Raw genomic sequence first — 18,196 nt, 5'->3', positions numbered from 1 at the left:
TGGAAGGTCGAGCTGGACGGCAAGGCGCGGGTCCTTGCCTAGGACCGCAAGGCCTTCACGGAGATGGAGGTGAAGGCTCGCACCTTGCTGAGGTCGCTTTACGACAGCGGCCTGGAAAGCCCGCTGGCCATCGTCGAGGACGGCCCCGCCAAGCTGCTCCCCTTCCTGGTCCGTGCTCTTGAAGATGTCACCCTTGGCCTTGGCCCTACGGCTGAGGCCGAGGCGTGTGTCCTGTCTTCTGCAGCGCTAACGCGGGTCCTTACCCACGTCTACCTTCGCGATCCCAATGTCGACCTCGATAGCCTGCTGGAGCCAGTGACCGGCGAGCTTGCCGCTGCCGCTGCTGAGGCTGTGAAGGGTCGTGTGGAGGCTCTGCTGTCGAAGTTCCGGGCCTTCAGCACCAAGCCGAGGCGAGGCGCTGCCGGTCCTGCGGCTACACGAGGCGTACCCGCTCCGCGCAGCTCCGTCGCCAACAAATGACTCCGTCGTGGCTCCTGTCCTGCTTTCAGCTCCTGCAACATGCATCATGCCTCGGGGAGGCCTTTAAACTTGCGTTTGGTGTCGTGATAACAGTTATGGACTATAATATTTGCTTTTGAATTCCTTGAGATTTGCGCTCTTCCTACTTGCTTATGTTCTACGCCGGCAGAGCCCGGCCCCGCGCATACCTCAGCCGCCGTTAGCCCCGACTGGAAACCAGGACGGGACCAAGGAGTGAGGGGCTACATGACAAGTTAGGCTCCTGACTCGCGATGCTCAGGAGTCCCCCTTGGCGCATGAACAGTAAGTAGGGAGGTGAGATGTGGGGGTGAATCTACCGTTCTACGTCTGCAGAGCCCGGCCCCGTGCATACCTCAACCGCCATTAGCCTTTCAGAACTAAGGAGTGAGGGGCTACGTGACCAGTTAGGCTCCTGAGTCGCGATGCTTAGGAGTCCCCCTTGACGCTCGAACGGCCTTCGTACCTTGGCTCCGCTCGGGGAGAGACGCGCGACGAACCAGGCCCGAGGGGCCTCGCTGGGTGGCGTACGTCTGGGCGTGACCCAGGCACAACCCCCGTGCCCAGCCCCCTCGCGCGGCGCTCCCGAGGGGAGGCATTGCGATGAGGCCATACACTGAGCTCTGGGCTCCCTGAGGTTGATGCGGCCGGGGGCCACCCTCAGTTGTTTATCACCAGCGTGGAGCATAGCGCTTCCATATGTGTATGAGCATAGCCGCTCCTCGGCAGTGTCGTCAGCCAGCGTGGAGCATGGTGCTTCCACTGGTGCGTGGGAGGGGGCTCCCCTCTGGGAGGAGCCCCCGGGGCGTGTACAGCCCTGCCCTGACACGTGGTCGGCACGGTAGGGCATGAGGAGGTGTATCTGGGCACCCGTGAGCTAGCGCGGGACTCACGGGGCTCTACCTCAAGGCGGGTTGCACCTGGCACTGGGCCTTAACTTGTGATGTGTTCCTGCAAACTTGGCTAGATTCTGATGCTCTACGTCCTCGGGTCCCGGCCCTCGAGCGGGTCTTAGCCGTCGCTGGTTTGCCAGGTTGTGATGCCATGGACAAAGCCAGAGGGTGAGGGCTGGAGAGCCAGTAGGAGCCTTGAGTCGCGATGCTCAGGTACCCCCCCCCCTTTAACGTGCAAGCTTGGTTAGATGTCGACGCTCTACGTCCTCGGGTCCCGGCCCTCGAGCGGGTCTCAGCCGTCGCTGGTTTGCCAGGTCGCGATGCCGTGGACAAAGCCAGAGGGTGAGGGCTGGAGAGCCAGTAGGAGCCATGAGTCGCGATGCTCAGGTACCCCATCTTTAACGTGCAAGCGGCGGACATGAAGGAAGAAGAGGTGTCGCAGACAGGCATCAAATAACAAGCATGATGGGTCGAATGCATGGCCCGAAAATAAACGCAAGAGGGGTACATGCCGCTGGGTCTGACCCGAGCGACTTGGGGACGATGCAGCCCGTGGGGCGCCCCCAACAAAGTAAGCTAGGAACATAAAGTAAAAAGGGGATACATGCCGCAGGGACGGACCCACGCGGCCTGGGAATAATGCAGCCCTGGGGGCGCTCCCAGTTGGAAACAAAACTTGAAAGATGTCACCTGATAGTGTTGACAATGAAGGGGTGTTGAAGTAGCGGGCGTCGTGGGCTGCGGAAGCTGGTCTTCACGAGCCCCCAAGCCCAGGAGCCTCGGGAGGTCCCGGAGGCGCTGGTGGCTCCTCGCGAACCGTCTCCATCTCTGCCAGGACTGCGGAACGCCTGGCCTCCTGAGCCTCCAGGATGCTTCCCATGAGGCGCTGGCGCGCAGCAGCCGCATTCGGCAAGCCGTACGGCATGCGAACGTAGCTGTGGGGTGGGCCTTCGCAGTGCCCCACGCGTGAGGGCCAGAAGCACTCCTGAGAAGCGGCTCGGTTGAGCCCTGGGATGTCGATGCAGATGCGCAGCCCACCATCCTTGCCTGGATGGGGAGTTGCGGCGGGTAAGCGCCGGCTGCCACTCATGACTCTTGACTCCTGCACCTCCTGCGTGATCTGACTGATGAACTCCTGAGGGTTTGGCCCTCCTTGCCTTGCTCCTTCCTGAGGGAAACGTGTTTTGAAACACGCCTCCAAGTGGTGCCCAAGCGCCTCCCTCGTGACCTTAGCAAGGTCGGTGGCCCACCAGGAGGTTGCCCCCGAGCCCTGCTTGAGGAGGGCGCCGGGCGCACCTTCCTATGCGACAGATGGAGGTGCCCCCTGAGCAGGCGCAGACCCTGAAGGGCCTGCCTCCTGAGGGGTCGGGCCTGGCGATGTCTTCTTCTTCTTGGGAGCAGTCTCGGGGAGCCTCCCGCTCCAGCGATCTGGGTCTTCAAGTGATGCGGCCTGAAAAGCTCGTTCCAGGGAGCACATTGCGTCTCTTTCTTCACAAGGCACCGTGATGACTCCACCGCTTCCTGGCATCTTGAGGACGTTGTAGCCATGATGAGTCACGGCCATGAACTTGGCGAGAGCTGGGTAGCCGAGGATGGCATTGTACGGCAGGCGAATGTGGGCGACGTCAAAGTCGATGAGCTCGCTACGGTAGTTGTTGCGCGCCCCAAAGGTGACAGGGAGGCGGACCTGCCCAATCGGAACCGTGGAGCCATCAGTGACTCCGGAGAAAGGCTTGGTTGGCTGAAGCTGATCGTAAGGCACTTGGAGGTTGTTGAATGTCTCTACGGACAGGACGTTGAGACCTATCCCGCCGTCGATGAGGGTCCTGGTGACTTGCACGTTGCTGATGACTGGGGAGCAAAGCATCGGGAGGACTCTGGCTATGGCCGCGCACTTGAGCTGATCCGCTGAGTTAAACGTGATGGCGCACGCCGACTACCTGAGGGGGCGCGTGGCTTCAAGCTTGGGGAGGACTGCATTCACTTCGCGGGTGAACTGCTTGAAGATGCATTGAGAGGCTGGGGCTTGAGCTCCACCCAAGATGCAGGCGATCGCGCGCGGCTCCTGGAAGCCCCCAGCCCCCTCGTCTTGATGATGGTTCTCGTTTCTCCTTGGCTGCGGCGGCAGTGGAGGGAGGCCTGCGTTTCCTTGCGGACGATCCTTGTGAGGCTGATCCCTCCAGTCTCCCTCGCGAGGCTGATCCTGCCAGCGATCCTCGCGAGGTCGGTCGCGCCACCCTTGGTGAGGGCCGCGGTCTTCCCAGCGTCCTGTGTTCCTTCCTCCTCCTCGGCCATAGACTCGATCGTTGCGGTCGGGGCATCGGCCGATCCTTCCTTCTCACATGGCTCGGAGCTCTTGGCATTCGTTGGTGTTGTGGGTGTGGAGGTCATGGTACACACAGTACCGTCTGCCCTTGAAAGACTCGGGCTGATCTCTGCACCGCTTGGTGTCTAGTTCTGCCGCGAGCATGGCAGCCCCCTTGAGCTTCACATCCTTGGCCTTGGATTTCTTCTCTTCTGGGTCTGCGGCTGGCAGCTCGTGGAGGGAAAGGCGCCCTTCCTCAGCCCTGGCGCACTTGGTCGCCAAGTTGAACAGCTCCAAGGAAGTGCATAGATCTTCATGCATCGCCAGCTCCTCCTTCATCTTGACGTCATGCACACCGTCGGAGAAGGCTGAGAGGATGGCCTCCTCGGTCACCTTGGGAATCTTGAGGCGTGCGTTGTTGAAGCGCTGGATGTACTTTTGCAGGGTCTCCTCTGGTTGCTGCTTGATGCGGCGCATGTCGCTCACGGCAGGTGGCCGGTCGCGAGTACCTTGGAAGTTGGCGATGAAACTGGTGTGCATCTCGTCTCAGGAGGAGATCGTGCCTGGAGCCAGGTTCAGGAACCAGGTGCGGGCCCCGTCCTTGAGCTCCATGGGAAACCAGTTCGCCATGACCTTCTCGTCCCCGTTGGCGGCTTCGATGCCTAGCTCGTAGAGCTGGAGGAACTCCGCAGGTTCGGCCGTGTCGTCGTAGCGAGGAGGCAGGTCTGGCTTGAACTTGCAGGGCCACGCGACGCTGCGCAGCTCGGTGGTGAAGGCGCAGCAGCCTGCTGTGGCCACGGAAGGCCTCTAGTGACGAGGAGCTTGGTCTTGCGGGCCCCCATGCGTTGCAGCTGGGAGCAGCGCGGGGTCTTGGCATGCTGGAACAGGAGCGTGGTCGTGACGGGCCGGAGCGGGGAGCACTCGGGCAGCTTCTTGGGGACGAGGGACCTCTTGGCAGCTCCGCCCTTGCTGCGCTGGCGCCGGACGGAGTGGGTTCCGTCCAGGGGCCAAGGTGCCTTCTTGAGGGGGAGGCGGCTGAGGCGCCCCCGGAGCTTCATTGCCCGCGCAGGGCGGGACGCGGTGCAGCGAGAAGGACGGCGCAGGGGAGCCTCCTGCGGCGCAGACGAGCTCGGCGACGCGGTCGAGCCACTCTTCGTAGACATCGTTGACTGGGTAGTAGCGCAGGAGCTCGTTTGCCGTGATGAGCGCAGCACGAGCCTCCATGGCCGCGTGGGGTGCGCGGGACGAAGAACCAGCTCGCGCGAGTGAGGGTGTAGCAGTGCGGCCGTCTTGCCTCATGGACGGATGCTGGGACGATGCTTGCTGCTCGTTCCCTGCCGGGCCGGTGGCGGTGTTGACGGCAGGCGATGGGAAACGGCGGGGGTGGCCGCCGACGGGGGCCGTCTGGGCGACGCGGGAAGCGAGAGCGGCATGGCGCTCGGCGCGGGCCCGACGGGCGTCTGACATGGATGCGATGGTCGGTGAAGAACAGGGCGGCGGAAGACGAATTCCGGCGCACCCCTACCTAGCGCGCCAAATGTCGGATTTCGGGTTCCGGCAGACCCTCTAGATTCGAACACTGGGGTGCGCACGGAGATTTCGCCCACTACCTACCTGCACCTCACCGCCTTGCTATGATCTAAGCAATCAAAGGAACAGCACAAGAGACACAGAGTTTATACTAGTTCAGGCCACCATTGTGGTGTAATACCCTACTCCAGTGTGTGGTGTGGTGGATTGCCTCTTGGGCTGATGATGAACAGTACAAGGAAGAACAGCCTCGTGAGGGTCTGTTCTTGACTGGTGCGATGAACTGCTAGGGGGAGGTCAGTCGCTCCTTCTACTGGTTTCCTGGTGATGATCCGATGCCTCTACCTTGTGGTGGCTACTCCTATTTATAGGCAAAGGCCCTGGGCCTCTTCCCAAATATTGAGCGGGAAGGGCGCCAACAATTGGCCATTTTGAAGGGGAACATCTAGTACACTTATCCTGACTAAAGTTGGTCTTTGTCTGTCAAAGGCTTTGGTGGTGACGCCGGCTTGGGCTCCACCATGACCTCCTTCCTGCCGTTGCGACGGTCTTAGTCTTGTTGCACCGGAATGGATGCCTTTGCTTGATGCTCTCGCCTGTGCTTGCTCCCTTTGCACCAAAGAGGAAAGGAGAACACTGCACGGGCTGGCGCCCGCCTGGCGCCCTTGGTCGTCATGGCTTTCGTCATGGGCACCTCGTGAGGTACCCCGCCTTGATCTCTCCGCCTCCTCGCGAGCCAGCCTGACGAGGCCGTGCCTGAGGAGGCTCCTTGTCGTCCACCCCGCGAGGCTTGGCCCCTCGTGAGGGTCTTGAGCTTGTGCTGATGAATATGGGCCGTGCTGGGCCGCCCATTGAGCCACGCCGCAGGCCGCAGGCAGGCAAGTCTGGGGACCCCCGTTCCTAGAACGCCGACAGCGACCGACCAGATCGCTTGCGGCGGCGCCCAGTGGAGTGAGTAGGCGACGCGAAGACCGACCGATACAGAGTTAACAGCTGATGTAGGAGGACGCCGCAAGCACTCGCGTGGAAGTGTGACGCCCCGCGGATCAGAAGAGCCTCGACATCGAGGGGTGCTTCTTGGAGCCAGGCGGAGTCATCGGCGATGAAAGTGAGCGCACCGAGTCGGAACTCGCAGCCCACGACCAAACCGCCACCGGAAACCATGTTGATGAAGATCAGAGAAAATGCAACCTCGCCGGAAGTTGCTAAGACGCTTTGCCCCATGGTGGGCGCCAACTGTCGTGGTTCTAAGTCTGACAGTAAGAGTAGGGCATACGTATGAGGAGCAAGGCCCTAGCTACGGGGAGGTTGTACACACAGGTTTACAAGTTCAGGCCCCTCTCGAAGGAGGTAAAAGCCCTACGTCTCGGTGCCCTGAGGCGGTCGACTGGAATATGGGTGTGTGTTACAAGGGGTGCGAACCCTTGTCCTAGAGGAGGGGGTGGCTTATATAGAGTGTGCCAGGACCCCAGCCGTCCTCCGCTACAAGGGTTCAATGTACATTAAGACAGGGCATTACAGGTAACACCAGCTGTAAACTGGTATTAATGATCTTCAAGACAACAGAGTGAACTCCTGACCGTTGCCATCCTGAGTGACTCTAGGTCTTCTATACTTCGAGTGGTTTCCTGTATGGTCGAATGACTCCATCCAGGTCGAGTGAAATTGGGGTATCCGGGTGAGGTGACTGGTCGAGTGGATTGCACTCGACGGCTTCAGTGAGTACTTCTTGCTATACTTTGAACGTCCTTGACTCTAGGGTAGTGACCTTGGGTAGGGTGTATAGGTCATACCTATTACCCTACCCTAGGTTCATGGCATCGTTAGTAGCTCCCCTATTTTTTTGATACGTTCCTAGAGAAAACTAAATTGAAAGATGATGGTAGCAATAAAGCGGACTGGGTCAATGATCTGAGGATTATCCTCATTGCTACACAAAAGAATTATGTCCTTGATGCACTGCTAGGTGACAGACCTGCTGCAGGAGCTGATGCAGATGTTATGAACGTTCGGCAAGCTTGATCTAATGACTACTTGATAGTTTAGTGCGCCATGCTTTACGGCTTAGAATCGGGGCTCCAAAGACGTTTTGAACCCCATGGAACATATGAGATGTTCCAAGAGCTGAAATTGGTATTTCAGGCTCATGCCCATGTTGAGATGTATGAGACCTCATACAAGTACTTTGCCTAGAAGATGGAGGAGAATAGCTCAGCCAGTGAGCATGTGCTCAAAATGTCTGGGTACTACAATCACTTGAATCAAGTGGGAGTTAATCTTCCAAATAAGATAGTCATTGACAGAGTTCTCCTATCACTATCAACAAGCTACTAGAGCTTCCTGATGAACTATAATATGCAAGGGATGACGAAAACGATTCCCAAGCTCTTTGTAATGCTAAAATCAGCGGATGTAGAAATCAAGAAAGAGCATCAAGTGCTGATGGTTAACAAGACAACCAGTTTTAAGAAAGGGCAAGGAAAATAAAGGGAACTTCAAAAAGGACAGCAAGGAAGTTGCCGCTCCTGCGAAGAAGCCCAAAGCTGGACCCAAGCCTGAGACTAAGGGGCTGTTTGGTTTGAGACTAAGTTTGCCTAAGGTTGCCACACCTAAGGTTAGGCAAGTTTGACCAACTTAGGTGGGTGTTTGGTTCAAGCCACACCTTAGGCAAGTCACACTAGGGTCCCACATCTCATACACTCAAAAACTGTGGCAAGATTCCCTTAAGCTTGCCAACTTGTGGCTCTCATTTTGAAGAACTAACCTTAGGCAAGTGTGGCAAAATTGTATGGCAAAGTGTGGCATGGTTAGGTATAGAACCAAACAGCCCCTAAGTGCTTCTACTGCAAGGAAAATGGTCACTGGAAGAGGAACTGCCCAAATATTTGGCGGATAAGAATGATGGCAAAGTGAACAAAGGTATATTTGATATACATGTTATTTGTGTGTTCCTTACTAGTGCTCGTAGTAGCGCCTGGGTATTTTATACTGGTTCAGTTGCTCATATTTGTAACATGAAATAGGAGTTGCAGAATAAACCGAGACTAGTTAAGGGCGAGGTGACAATGTGTGTCGGAAGTGTTTCCAAGATTGATATGATCACCATCGCACACTCCCTCTACCTTCGGGATTAGTGTTGAGCCTAAATAAATGTTATTCCATGTTTGCGTTGAGCATGAACATGAGTAGATCATGTTTATTGCATTATGGTTATTCATTTAAGTCAGAGAATAATTGTTGTTCTGTTTCCATGAATAAAACCTTCTATGGTAATACATCCAATGTAAATGGTGTTGCGAAACATTGCATGGAAAACAAAAAAAATTCTACGCACATGCAAGATCTATCCATGGGGATGCATAGCAACAAGAGGGGAGAGTATGTCTACGTACCCTCGCAGACCGTAAGCGGAAGCGTTTGACAACGCGGTTGATGTAGTCGAACTTTCTTCACAATCCAACCGATCGAGTACCGAATGTATGGCACCTCCGCATTCAGCACACGTTCAGCTTGGTGACATCCGCGCCTTCTTGATCCAGCAAGACGGTGAAGTAGTGGATGAGTTCCGGCAGCACGACGGCGTGGTGATAGTGATGGTGTAGTTATCTCCGCAGGGCTTCGCCTAAACTCTACGAACATATGACTGGGGGTGTAAATTGTGGAGGGGGCGCCGCACACAGCTAAGATAATGTTATGGTGTGCTAGGCGCCCCCTCCCACATATATATAGGTGGGGGAGGAGGGAGCAGCCAGGAGGGCGCCCCAACTAGGCCGAATCCTACTTGGGGTCTCCTCCCAAGTGGCGCCCCCTACCATGTATAGGTGTGGGGGAAAGGCAGGGGAGGGAGGCGCCCCCCTTTCCTTTCTCCCATGAGAAGGGGAAGGCAGGAGGGGCTAGCCCTGCCCCGTTTCCTTTCCTAGGACTGGCCAGCCCGGGAGAGGGGTGCACCAGCCCCCTGTGGGCTGGTTTGTCCCTCCCTTAGCCCATTAAGCCCATATACCTATAGGGGGGCGTCCAGAACCCCTTCCGGTGACCCGATGGCTACCCGGTTGATGACCCACAAGTATAGGGTATCAATCATAGTCCTTTCGACAAGTAAGAGTGTCGAACCCAATGAGGATCAGAAGGAAATGACAAGCGGTTTACAACAAGGTAACGTCTGCAAGCACTGAAATTACAAGTAATGAGTAGTTTGATAGCAAGCTAATTTGTAACGAGCAAGTAACAGTAATGGTAACAAAAGTCCAGCAAGGTATCCCAATCCTTTTGAGGCAAAGGACAGCCAAAACGGTCTCTTATGATAATCAAAACGTTCTTGAGGGTACATGGGAATTTCATCTAGTCACTTTCATCATGTTGGTTTGATTTGTGTTTGCTACTTTTCTAACTTGATATGTGGGTGGACCGGTGCTTCGGTGATGCTCTTACTTGAACAAACTTCCTACTTATGATTAACCCCCTCGCAAGCATCCACAACTATGAGAAAAGTATTAAGAATAAATCTAACCATAACATTAAACTTTTGGATCCAAATCAGACCCTTACAGAAAACGAATAAACTAGGGTTTAAGCTTCTGTCACTTTGCAACCCATCATCTAATAACTACTCCACAATGCATTCCCTTAGACCCAAATATGGTGAAGTGTCATGTAGTCGATGTTCACATGACAACACTAAGGGAATGAAAACATACATACTATCAAAATATCAAACACATATCAAGTTCACATGATTACTTGCAATAAGATTTCTCCCGTGACCTCAAGAACAAAAGTAACTACTCACAAATGATAATCATGCTCAAGATCAGAGGGGTATTAAATAGCATAATGGATCTGAACATATAATCATCCACCAAATAAACCATATAGTAATCAACTATAAGATGTGATCAACACTACTAGTCACCCACAAGTACCAATCTATAGTCCCGGTACAAAGATTGAACACAAGAGATGAACTAGGGTTTGAGAGGATATGGTGTTGTTGAAGATGTTGATGGAGATTGCCCTCCCCAAGATGGGAGAGTTGTTGGTGATGATGATGACGATGATTTCCCCCTCCGGGAGGGAAGTTCCCTCGGTGGAATCGCTCCACCGAAGGGAAAAAGTGCTCCTGCCCAAGTTCCGCCTCGAGACGGCGGCGCTTCATCCCGAAAGTTCTCTCCAGATTTTTTCTAGGATCAAATGACTTATATACCAGAAGATGGGCACCGGAGGTGGGCCGAGGAGGGCACAACCCACCAGGGCGCGCCTGGGCTCCCTGTCGCGCCCAGGTGGGTTGTGCCCACCTGGTGGGGCCCCTATGGTACTTATTTGCTTCAATAATTCTCATTTATTCCATAAAAATTCCTCGTGAAGTTTCAGCTCATTTGGAGTTGTGCAGAATAGGTAGCTTGACGTAGCTTTTTCAGGTCCAGATTTCCAGCTGCCGGAATTCTCCCTCTTTGTGTGAACCTAGCATGTTATGAGATAAAAGGCATTAGAATTACTCCAAAAAGCATTATTATGCATAAAAACATTATAAATAACAGTAGGAAAACATGATGCAAAATGCACGTATCAACTCCCCCAGACTTAGACATCGCTTGTCCTCAAGCAAAAACCAAAATCTAAAAACATGTCCACATGCTTAGAGAGAGAGAGGTGTCGATAAAAACAAAATACGGGCATAGAAGCATCATGTATATTATCATAACAGCAATAAACTTTAATATAAAACTCTATCATAGAACTTTTATCATAGAATTCTCATGAACAAGTAACAATTCATCACAACATCGAAGTATAAAGCATAAACTCTATTGGAAACCAACAAACTATGTTCTCTGTCAACTTTACAACTACAATTCATCATCTTTTTAGGAAGGGTCACGTATCGGAGCCTTTTTGGCAAGTCCACATACTCAACCATCATATAGTCTTCTATGATTGCTAACACTCACCGCATACACATGAGCAAAATGTTTCAATCGGACACATAGAAAGATAGGGGCTTATAGTTTCGCCTCCCAACATACTCACTTCGAGGGTGATGTCAACAATAATAACTCATGCTACCCATATCCAACTGGATATATGTGCCTAGATCTTTCCTCACTACATGATGCTTGCCAAAAGAAAAAATAAAAAGGAATATAGAGAAGAACTTTGACTTTGACTCTTTCATAAAAGTAAGGGACAATTCCATTTCTCCCCCTAACTTGAGCCACCACCTGGCATTTGCCCCTAATTTTCTGGTATGCTAAAAAATACCCCTCTTCCGTCAAGTCACCTTACAGAAATGCCCTTCTGTCTCATTACCGTCTGGTCAAAGGGTTCGACCATGTTGTGAACAGTAACACGGTGAACAGTAAATTCGAAAAAAAATAGCAAAAAAATTCAAGAAAATCTGAAAATTTTTGTGGTATCGAAGATACTCAAGGGAGCAAGGTGCGTCCAAATTTTCATGCTGTTTGTACATTCCAGGAGTGTGTGGCAAAGAAACAAATATAAATATGTATGTTGCGAACAATAAATTCAAAACAATAGCAAGAAAATACAAAAAAAATATGAAATTTTGTGGCATCAAGGAGGCTATGGTGTGCAAGGTGCTTATAAATTTTGGTGTGTTTCATCATTGTACGAGCTCGTGGAGAAAAAAAACAAAATTTGGCTCAGAAAGAAACTTTGAAAAATGCACTATTTTTTTTGTAGAGCTCCTCGCATGTCATTTGATCACAAAATTTGCAATCACCTTGCGCACCCCAGCCTCTTTGATGATAAAAAATTTCATATTTTTTTGAATATTCCTACTATTTTTTTGAATTTACTATTCATAGCGTACATATTTACATTTTTTTCCTTTGCCACGAGCTCCTGGAATGTCCAAACAGCACAAAAAATTGCATGCACCTTGCTCCCTTGAGTATCTTTGATCCCACAAGATTTAATATTTTTTGGTTTTTTTGCTATTTTTTTCGAATTTTCTATTCACCATGTTACTGTTCACCAGACGGTCAAAGCCCGACCGGACGGTAGGGGCATTTCTATAAGGTGACTTGACGGAAGAGGGTTATTTTTGAGCATACTAGAAAATTAGGGGCAAATGCCAGGTGGTGGCTCAAGTTAGGGGGAGAAATGGAATTGTCCCTAAAAGTAAATACATAAAATTAAAACATAGGCCCTTCGCAGAGGGAAGTAGAGGTTGCCATGCGCTTTTTGTTTGTATGCTAAATCCCCTAGTGCAAAAGAACGTCACGTTATATTGCCCCTTGTGATATCAACCTTTATTATGCAGTCTGTCGCTTTTATTCTTTGCCATCACAAGTTCGTACAACACTCATTTTTTTCTTATACTAAATGATCTAACACTTTAAGAAGCAATTTTTATTGCCTTATTGCATCGATGACAACTTATTTGAAAGATCTTACTCAATCCACACGTAGGTATGGTGGACTCTTCAAAATAAGATTTGGGTTTAAGGGTTTTTGGGTGCACAAGTAGTATCTCCACTTAGTGCGGAGTTTTTGGCTAGCAAAGATGGGGGTAAGCACCACATGTTGAAGGATCTACGACAATATAACTTCTATGTGAATATGGACAAACTTAAATCATTACATTGTCTTCCTTGTCCAACGTCAACAATTTTGGCATATAATATTTTGATGGGGGCTCACAATCAAAAAAGATTTCCAAGATAGTATATTTGCATGTGAATCTTCTCTTCCCTTATTAATTCTTTCATGAATTGCATCATTGACCAATGCTATGTTTGTCAATCTCCAATAAAATTTTCTACTTATACTCTTCCTTATGTGATGTCATTACTTACCATAAGATTAGTATATGATGTTTTTTAATTTCTTTTCTTTTTATTAAACAAGAAAGTAAAGAAAACAAAACTCAAACTAAATTTATTATATATCTCGCACACGATTACAAAGATAGATCACTAAGCAAACTCTTGGAAAGACAGGATCGAACTAAACTTGTATTCATCTAAAGCAAAAGATAACTACGGATCGAACTAAGGTAAGTAAAGGAAAAAGATAGTGGAGGTGATACGATACCAGGGCACCTCCCCCAAGCTTGGCACAAGCCAAGGGGAGTGCCCATACCCGATACTTAATTTTATTTTGGCACAAGCACAAGCCAAGGCACAAGCCAGTGGGAGTCCCCCAAGCATCACAACTGTCTTTTCAGATTCTTTGCAGGCAAACTCCTCTACAAATGGGAAGGACCCTATGTTATCAAGGAGGTTTATCGATGTGCAGCCATCAAAATAAATAATCCCAAAGGTACTAATCCGAAGGTTGTTAATGGGCAAAGAATAAAACATTATATCTCAGGTACGCGCATTAATGTTAAAAGAAATATTATCCAAACTATGACATCGGAAGAACACATAAAAGAAACCTTCTGGAACACTCCAGAATCGTGAAAAAGAGGAGGTACGTGATACGTAAGTAAACGGACTCCGAAAAATCCGCAAAAATATTTTCTGTCTGTTTTGTAATATAAAAAAGATTGGGAAAATAAGTAACAACCAGGAAGGCACCCTTGGTGGGCACAAGACACCAGGGCGCGCATGGCTTGCTAGGCGTGCCCAGGTGGGTTGTGCCCACCTCGGGTACCTTCCGGACTCCGTTTTTCTTCCGTTTTCTTATTTCCCAAGATAAAAAATCTTTGTATACCCCCAAACCTATTGACCACTGTATCACGGAGAAATCTTATGTCTTCTTTTTTTGCTGTTTTCTGTTAGATCTGTCAGGCCAGGTACCATGGATTCTCCCCTCACCAACCATGAGGAGGGTGATGCTTGGTTGCGACAGGGAGAGCTAAGGAGAGAAGTAGTTGAGGAGGTTGCCATGGAGGAGGATGAAGAAAACTCTTCTGGAGTTCACTTTCCGGATTCCGAGAGAGGCACATAGGCTAGCATCTCCACTTGTCCTAACCCTCACCAAGCCATAAGATCAGCAAACAATCAAGAGAACCTTGAAGTCCAAGAAGAACTCCCAACAAGAAAGCCCTTACATAGGTTACATCGTAACAATATTCACAATTTGATTCACCATTATGGGATCGAAAATACTCCTTGTGTACACGTACCGTCCAATTGGGACATATCTCGTCCAAGAGAAAGTGATGCAGGAGCAAGTTCTTGGGGTCCGTAGAATAAACATATTATGGCCGAAGTGCAGAAAAACACGGAGCTGCTCCATAAAGATCTCCATGAGATTCAAAGCATGAAGGAGGCATGCATGGATATATTGCGAGTTATATCGCCACCGCCTCCTTCTTCATCACCAAAAGAAAATTGAGTATCGGATATGGGCACCCCCCCCTTGGCTTCTGCCAAGCTTGGGGGAGGTGCCCCGGTATCATATCACCTGTCGGTGTCAAAACCAGTAGATCTCGGGTAGGGGGCCCAAGCTATGAGTCTAAGTATCAATGGTAACAAGGGACAATGGGGCCACGATGTTTACCCAGGTTCGGGCCCTCTTAATGGAGGTAAAACCCTACATCCTGCTTGATTGTATTTGATGTCTGCTAGAACTACGTCGGTATTTCCCCAAAGAGGAAGGGATGATGCAGAATAGCGTGGTAGGTATTTCCCTCAGTGATGAGACCAAGGTTATCGAACCAGTACGAGAACCTCCTGACACCACGTAAATAGCACCTGCACACAAATAACAAATACTCGCAACCCGACATGTTAAAGGGGTTGTCAATCCCTTTCGGGTATGGCGCCTCAAGTAGGCAAATAACATGAGGTAAAAGGTGGTAGATAGGATAAATAGATCGCGGAACAAATAAATTGCAGCAAGGTATATTTGTATTTTTGGTTTAATAGATCTGAAAATAAATGCAAGAGAAAATAGATTGCAAAGGCAAATATGATGAAAAGGGACCCGGGGGCCGTAGGTTTCACTAGTGGCTTCTCTCGATAAAAATAGCAAATGGTGGGGAAACAATTACTGTTGGGCAATTGATAGAACTTCAAATAAACATGACGATATCCAGGCAATGATTATTATATAGGCATCATGTCCAAGATTAGTAGACAGACTCCTGCCTGCATCTACTACTATTACTCCACACATCGACCGCTATCCAGCATGCATCTAGTGTATTAAGTTCATGAGGAAACGGGGTAATGCAATAAGAACGATGGCATGATGTAGACGAGATCCGTTTATCTATTGCGGCAGATATATATCTCATCTTGTTATCCTTATTAGCAACAATACATATGTGTCGATTCCCTTTCTGTCACTGGGATCAAGCACCGTAAGATCGAACCCACTACAAAGCACCTCTTCCCATTGCAAGATAAATAGATCAAGTTGGCCAAACAAAACCCAAATATAGGAGAAGAAATACAAGGCCATAAACAATCATGCATATAAGAGATCAAAGAAGACTCAAATAACTTTCATGGATAAAAACATAGATCTGAGCATAAACTCAAAGTTCGTCGGATCCCAACAAACACACCGCCAAAAGACTTACATCATATGGATCTCCAAGAGACCATTGTATTGATAATCAAGAGAGAGAGAGGAAGCCATCTAGCTACTAACTACGGACCTGTAGGTCTACAAAGAACTACTCACGCATCATAGGAGAGGTACCAATGGAAGTGGTGAACCCCTCCATGACGGTGTCTAGATTGGATCTTGGTGGTTCTAGACTCTGCGGCGGCTGGATCAATATTTCATCGACTCCCTTAGGGTTTCTAGAATATTTGGGTATTTGTAGAGCAAAGAGGCGGTTCGAGGGGCACCCAAGGTGGGAACAACCCCCCAGGGCGCGCCTGGGCCTTCTGGCGCACCGTGGTGGGTGCTGCTCACCTCGAGCAGCCCCTCACATGCACCTCCTTGGCGTTGCATTTGGACTCCCTTTGATATTGATTTCCTGCAATGTAAAAAACATGCAGAAAACAACAATTGGCACTGGGCACTATGTCAATAGGTCAATACCAAAAAAAGATATCAAATGACTATAAAATGATTGTAAAACATCCAAGAATGATAATATAATAGCATGGAAAAATCAAAAATTATAGATACGTTGGAGACGTATCAGCATCCCCAAGCTTAATTCCTGCTCGTCCTCGAGTAGGTAAATGATAAAAACATAATTTTTGATGTGGAATGCTGCCTAACATGTTCATCACATTCTTTTATTTATAGCATAGACATATGGACTTTTATATGATTCAAATCAATAGTCTAGTTTTGACATGAAGACTTTAATACTCAAACATACCAACAAGCAACCATGTCTTTCAAAATATCAACACTAAAGCAAGTTATCCCTAGTCCATCATGCTCAATCATTGATCCATTCATGAAACACACTCGAATATTAGCTACACCCAATGGTCAAATACAATCATAGTGCCCCTAAATTGGTGCTTTATAAGAGAAGATGGAGACTCAAATTCAAAATAAAAATTGCATAAGTAAAAGAAAGGCTCTTCGCAGAGGGAAGTAGGGATTTGTAGAGGTGCTAGAGCTCATAACTTAAATTGAGAGATAAACTTATTTTGGGAGGCATACTTTTCCTACCAACGGAAATAACTTGGAGCATCCCAACACTTTCCATGCTAGATACACCATTGGTGGTTCCCAAACAGAAAATAAATTGTATTCCTTTTTCCAACATAACTTTCACTTTCCATGGCTAACCGTATCCACGGGTGCCCTCCATACCAACACTTTCCAAGGAATTTATTATTTGACAACATAAAATAAATTCATTTATTCATTTCGGGACTGGGCATCCCTAGTACCTTTGTCGTACTCTCGTGCAATGACAAGTGAATAAACACCCATAGTGAGAATAACACATCTAGCATGGAAAATATTGGCTACCGTTTACCGTCTCACGAGTAGTAGAGCACACAAAAGAGAAATTCATTTTGAACATTAGAGATGGCACATGAAAATTTGCTTAGAACGGCATGGAAATACCGCATATAGGTAGGTATAGTGGACTAATAAGGCAAAACTATTTTAAAGGGTTTTGGATGCACATGTAGTGATCATACTTAGTGCAAAATGAAGGCTAGCAAAAAGATTGAGAAGCGACCAACCAAAAAGCAAAAAATCTCGTACCCAAGCATTAAACATAAGTAACACCAAATAATGCACCATAAGTAGGATATAAATTTCATTGCATAACTATTGACTTTCATGCTTGCATAGGAAATCACAAACCTTAACATCAATATTCTTACTAAAGCACAATTTCTCATCAACATGACTCACATATCATATCGTCATATCCCAAAACCATTACTAACAATCAATTTTATTTTGTCCAATGATCTTCATGAAAGGTTTTATTATATCCTCCTTGGATATCTATCACTTTGGTACTATTTTCATATGTTGCATTTGATAAGCTCAAATAAGTATAGGTTAAGATCATGAGCATAATTTTTTCTTTCTCTCAAAATAATCTAAGTGAAGCAAGAGAGAATTTCTTAAAAAATTATTAAATCCCAAATAAATCTAAGTAAAGCATGAGAGCATTTATTCAAAATTAACAAAGCACAGCGTGCTTAAAAAGATATAAGTGAAGTACTAGAGCAAGCCCATGGCTCTAAAAATTTAAGTGAAGCATAGGAGCAAGCATAGCATAATTTTTGGCTTTCTAAACAGGGTGCGTCCATCAAGGAATCAACACTTAAAACTCAAATCAAAACAAAAAAAGACTCATATCATACAAGACGCTTCAAGCAAAACTCATATCATGTGACGAATAAAAATACAGTTTCAAGTAAAATACCGATGGTTGTTAGAAGAAAGCGGGGAGTGGCATCCCCAAGCTTAGTTTATTTCTACTTATTTGAATATTATCTTGGGGTGCCCCATGCATCCCCAAGATTAGCCTTTTACTTATCCTTATTCCTTAATCCATCGTAAGATAACCCAAAACTTGACAACTTCAATCACACAAAACTCAAACAAAACCTTC

This window comes from Triticum dicoccoides, chromosome 7B (assembly GCF_002162155.2).
Source record: "Triticum dicoccoides isolate Atlit2015 ecotype Zavitan chromosome 7B, WEW_v2.0, whole genome shotgun sequence".
NCBI lineage: Eukaryota > Viridiplantae > Streptophyta > Magnoliopsida > Poales > Poaceae > Triticum > Triticum dicoccoides.
Note: the sequence above shows the minus strand (reverse complement) of the source record.